Source organism: Rattus norvegicus, chromosome 6, assembly GCF_036323735.1.
Source record: "Rattus norvegicus strain BN/NHsdMcwi chromosome 6, GRCr8, whole genome shotgun sequence".
In the NCBI taxonomy this organism is placed as follows: Eukaryota; Metazoa; Chordata; class Mammalia; order Rodentia; family Muridae; genus Rattus; species Rattus norvegicus.
The window spans coordinates 86,257,520-86,263,794 of NC_086024.1; positions in this window are offsets into that span (position 1 = coordinate 86,257,520).

A 6,275-nucleotide genomic window follows, 5' to 3' on the forward strand; every position below is an offset into this window, starting at 1 on the left:
ACCAATTGACCATAAGTGTTTGGGTTAATTTCTGGGTCTCCATTTCTATTCTGCTGATCTACCTGCCTGTTTCTATTGCAATACAATACAGTTTTTATCACTATTGCTCTCTAATAGAGCTTGAGATCAGAAATGGTTATTTCCCCAGAAGTTATTTTGTTGTTGAACATAGTTTTGCTATCCTGTGTTCTTTTGTTACTACAAATGTATTTGCAAATTGGTCTTTGTAACTCTATGAAGAATTGAGTTGGAATTTTAATGGGGATTGCATTGAATCCGTAGATTGCTTTTGGAAATATGGCAATTTTTACAATATTAATCCTGCCAATCTATTAGCATGGGAGATCTTTCCATCTTCTGAAATATTCATTTTCTTTTTTCACAGACTTGAAGTTATGGTTTCACTCTCTTGGTTAGAGTCACACTGAGGTATTTTACGTTACTTTTTACTATTATGAAGGATGTCGTTTTTCAAAATTCTTTCTCAGCTTGTTTATCCTTTGAGTAAAAGAATGCTACTGATTTGTTTGAATTAATTTTATATCCAGCCGCTTTGCTTAAGTTGTTTATCAGGCTTAGTAGTTCTCTGGTGAAACATTTCGTGTCACTTAAGTATACTATCATTTCATCTGCAAATAGTGATAATTTGACTTCTTCCTTCCAGTTTGTATCCCATGACTTCTTTTTGTTCTCTGAATGCTCTGGTAGGATATTGAGTACTATATTGAATAAGTCAGGAGACAGTGGGCAGCCTTGTCGACTCCCTGATTTTAGTGGGATTGTTTCAAGTTTCTCTTCATTTAGTTTGATGTTGGCTATTGGTTTGTTATTTATTGCTTTTACTATGTTTAGGTGTGGACTTTGAATTCCTAAAATTTCTAGTTCTTTTAACATGAAGGGGTGTTGAATATTTTCAAATACTTTCTCAGCATCTAGTAAGATGATCATGTGTTTTTTTTTTCTTTGAGTGTGTTTATGTAGTGGTCTACATTGATGGATTTCCATAAACTGAACCATCCCTGCATCCCTGAGATGAAGCCTACTTGATCATGTTGGATGATCATTTTGGTGTGTTCTTGGATTCACTTTGTAAGAATTTTATTGAGTATTTTTGTGTTGATATTCATTAAGGAATGTGATCTGAAGCTTTCTTTCTTGGTTGGGTCTCTGTGTGGATTAGGTATCAGCATAATTTGGGCTTCACAAAAGCAATTATCTTGTTTTCTCCATCTATGTCAATTGAGAGTTTTGCTGGATGTAATTGCCTTGGCTAGCATTTGTATCTCTGATATTATTGTTTTTTTTCCCCTTTCTGTACGCTGCTGCTCTGTCTGAGTGATGATTTCTTTTGCTGCCCAGAAGCCGTTCAATCTCATAAGGTCTCATTTATTAATTATTGATCTTAGTGACTGTATAAAAAATGTTCTTTCAGAAAGCTTTTTTTTTGCCAATGAATTAAAATCTCCTTTTCATTTAACCTTCTGTCAGTTTCAGTGTATCTGGTTTTATATTGAGTCCTTTATGTATTTGGAGTTCAGGTTTATGCAGGGTGATAATTATTGATTGATCTATTTGGATTTTTATACATGAAGATATCCAGATTGCCTAGCACCATTTTTGATGATGCTTTCTTTTTTCAGTTTGTCTTCTTTATAAAAAAATGAGGTGTCCATAAAAGTATAGATTTATATCCAAGTCTGTGATTCAATTTCTTTGAAGTATCTGCTTTTGTGGGCAATACCATGATATTTTTAATTACTATAGTTCTGTGGACCAATTTGTGTCAGGAATGGTCAGGTCAGACTTGGTGATAATTCCAGAAGTTGTTTTATTATTCAATTTTGTTTAGTTACCATGTTTTTTGTTGTTGTTGTTGTTTTCTTGGTTTGCTTCGTGTGTGTGTGCATTGTGTGTGTTCACATGTGTGTGTTTGCATTTTTAAATATTTATCTATGTGATTATGATTATTGTTTTTCTGTTTAAAGACTTATATTATATTATATTATATTATATTATATTATATTATATGGCTATTTTAAGGTCTTTGCTTGTTCTTCAGCTTTGTTTCAATACTCAGTGCCTACTTTGGTAATGTTCCTGATCTTTAATCTGCTGTATTACTGTGTTTTTACACTGTCAGCAGACATCTGGGTCTGAGAAATTATTCTATGTGCTGGTATCTGGTCTTGCCCATGTTCCTTGGTATATTGTATTCCTTGGTTTCTGTTGTCTACACCAGTTCTTAGACAAGTATGTTGGCTGTGTACTGACTGGTAAGAAATTCTTCTGCAATTCTGTTATTGTGTCCATTTGAGGTTCTGAGTAAAATGTGTTAATAGGTGTTGGGTGCTGACATTTAGGCAAGAGGATAATCTGTAGCAGGGGTTGAACATATCTGTAAAGGGAAGAAAAGCAGGGTTTTCAAAAAAATCTACTTAGTCTCCAGAAAATTGGGACAGAGAATGAAGACAGGCCACTACCCAAACAGTAGTCAGCTACAGACCTGAGGATAGGGCTGGGCCACTTGATATGGAAAAGAGAAGGACAGGCAAAACTTCCCTGCGTTCCTTGGCCATTTTCATCTCTTACATCCTTGGCTGATGAGTTCGCAGAGAAATCTTGCTAGGTTTGGGGGCTTGGATAAGAGAATGAGTGGGAAGAAAGTCATAAGATCAGATCTCCAGGATGTGCTGGAGAAGGGAACAGAGGAGGTGAGCTCACAGCAGGTGGTCAGCCACAGAGATAGTGGTGACATTAGAGGATTGAATTAGGAGGAGAGGAGGAAGAGGTGAAGATACACAGTTAGTCTACCTAGTGCCTGAAAGGAGTGACCATGAAATTCAATTTTTAATTTTCCTTTTTTTCCACTGTCATTGACTTTATTTCAGGTGGGGCAAAACCCTGAACTCAGGTGTCTTAATTATGAGTCTAGCACCCATGTCTAGCTACCTTCCAATTGGGCGTGTGTATTTTCATGGTAGCTGAGAAAACTAGTAGAAAACTAGAAGGCTACTAGAAAACTAGAAGGCATGTCCTTCCATAGACTTATATAATAATTTGAATACTTTGTTTTCAGGTGACCCAAGTTGTTTTAAAAAGGAGGTGTGGCTTTGTTGGAGGAGGTGTATCACTGGATCTATACTTTGAGGTTTCAAAAGGTTTAGTCAAACCTGGCAACATCACCCACAATAGTTATGGCTTTAGAGTCATGAAGGATACATGATAAAAAAGGGTTGTGGAATCATCTGTGGTTAGCGAGAGCCATAGAGGCTGGAAAATGTGTGGCAAGACAGGCCCTGAATAAAGGATCTGTGAGGGCAAGAGGCCCTGAGAAGTAGCTGCATAGGGCTGTTGAAAATGAAGCCTGGATTGTATTGGAGACTCCAACATGCTTGACATTAGCTATACTCAGGAAATGAAACCAGTCTGAGAAAGATGTATCTCATGAGTAGTAAATTGGAAGGGCAGAGCTAGCTAAGTCCACTAACAGAAGGTATATAGCCATAGGATTTGCAGTTTACTCGACTGAGTTTCAGTCTTGCTTTGATTCAGTGTTTCCACCCTATATCCCCATTCCTCCTATTCCTCTCTTTGGTAATGTACATTCTGTGTTGTTATGTAAATAATGGAAGTGTATGATTTGCTTTTTGCTTTTACTGAGGTCACAATTATTAGGCTGCCTTTACTCTCATAAGGGACTTTGGACTTTTGAACAACTTTAAGACTGCAAAAAACTATAGGGACCTTTGAAGTTGCTCTAACTGCACTTTGCATTGTGATATGACCATAATCCTATGGGACCAAGGTGTGAAATTAGTGGTCTGAATGAGAATGTCCCTGCACAAGCTCATATATATGAATACTCGGTCCCAAATTTGTGGGAACATTTGAGAAGGGTTAGGCCATGTGGCCTTGTTGGAGGAACTGTTTCAGTGGAGGTGGGGAATTTGATACTCAGGTCTTCCTACTTTTGGATTATGATATAATGTCTCAGCTGTTCCTTGCCCTACCATCATCTACTTCCACCTTTGAAACCATAAGCTGAATAAATGCCTTCAAATGTAAGTTTTCTTGGTGTTTTATCACAGAGATAGAAACATAACTAAGACAAGAAGGTAAAGCAAGAAAGTTGGGAGTCAGGGAAAATGGAAATACTATACTTTAGAGAAATGTGGGAGTGAGGAAGGTGTGGTGGGTAATCTACAAGTTCAGGCATTTTAAATGATGGCAGATCAAATTTGAAATAATAAAGCGCTCCATTCCACTTGCCAACACTATGTCTGAAGAAGTGTAGTGCATGCTCCCTATACCTAGGTCTCAATATCACTCTGAGTCAACTGTCCCAACATATTTTTAAGCATCTAATATATTTCTAAATAGTTGTTTTCAATGCCATGAGTCTCCACAGGGGTTGAGTAACCTCATCAAAATATTTAGAACAAGAATATTTCAGTCTAGAAAAGTTGTATATGCACAATGACTTAGCTTGAGACAAGACCCAAGTCTAATCAGGAAATTCATGTATTTTATATACACGTTATGAACATAATCCTGAAGGTAATAAGAGTAGTTAACATGTGCCTATGTATTGACTGAAATTTGTCACTTGTGACCTCATGTTTGCAGTCAGAGAGTTTCAGGTTTTACATTTTTTTTTACATGTCAGATTCTTAAGTTAGAATTATACCTGTATTCTATCATATATTATATGACAAGTCCAGATTGTAAGCTATAATATCTGTGTGCTTCCTGAATCAAATCAATGAGTTTGTTAAGTATACATTAAGCAGAAGAACAAACATTGAGTAACAAATAGAGATAGGCAGTAGACAGCAAAACATCACCAAATCCATAGCTCACAGCATCCAGCAGTGTCTTAGTTAGGGCATCTATTGCTATGAAGAGACATCTTATAAAAGAAAACTTTTGATTGGTGCTGGATTACAGTTTAGAGGTTTGGTCTACTATCATCCTGGTGGGAAGACATGGTGCTGCAGAGTTATCTGAGAGCAGTACATGTGGATCCATAGGCAATAGAAAGAGAAAGAGAAACTTGGCCTGGATTGGGCTTCTGAAACCTCAAAGCCCACTCCCAGAGACACACTTTCTCTAAGAAGGTCATACCCACTCAATGCAAGTGGATGGAAATAGAAAATATCATCCTGAGTGAGGTAACCCAGTCATAAAAGAACACACATGGTATGCACTCACTGATGAGTATATATTAACTAAAATCCTTGGGATACACAACATACACTTCACAGACCACACTAACTCAAGAGAAATTAATTTTGATGACATGCTTTTGTATAATAGCAATTTTAATAATATCACATTATCTCTTTGAGTCTCATAAAGAAAAAGTATCTAAAGTCTGAAATTTTTAGTACCATGTTTTACTTCACAGAAGCTGTCTATTCATTAAATCCTTTGAGAGTTAACCTGGTACACTTTATAAAATTCAATTCTTACTAAGATCAGTTTGCTATGGAACATTTTGCATCTAATGCCTTTTAACATCTCCCCAAAACCACTCTAGAATATTTTAAACAATGAATTAAAAAGATATTATGCTTTGTTTTATATTACTTTGTCCTATATAAAATTTTATATGTAATGAAGTATAGCATTTTATATTATATTTAATAATGTTCATCTATACATAAACAAAAAAATTAATTTTTAATTTTGATCAGTTTGCAAATGATATATTATTTTGAATCCATATCAGACAGGCAGATTGCTTGGTGATGGCTTGTAAAAATAATTACTTGAATTTTTACTTTACCTTAGCAGGTCAGTGCTCTATTACTGCAACATAACTGAGAACAGAAATGTAAGTAAAAGACCCAGTACTGATGTGTTTTGACTCAGTTTTTGTTCCCACTTGATTATATGATTATAGTAATGTTTTACCCTCTAAATATTTTTCCTATATTTCTTTCTCTAATGCTTTCATAGCATTTTAAATTTTTTGTTAACCGTTTGCATTAGTTTATATAACCGTTCATATTATTTTCATTAAATATTTACATTACCCTGGTCTTTAGTAAAGCAAGCATAACAACCAAGACTATCAAGCTTCAATACTGTCTTTATTAGGATTGATGCCTGAGTTCATTCACATTGAGGTTTCTGTTCAAAGCCTAAGTATTTAACAGTATATTTACTCTCTTAGTTGTTCCCATGGTCTGCTCAGGAATATTCTAATATAAAAGAATTAATTACCTTGTTCCCACACAATAATGACAGAACATAAAAGAAATATTTCTAAT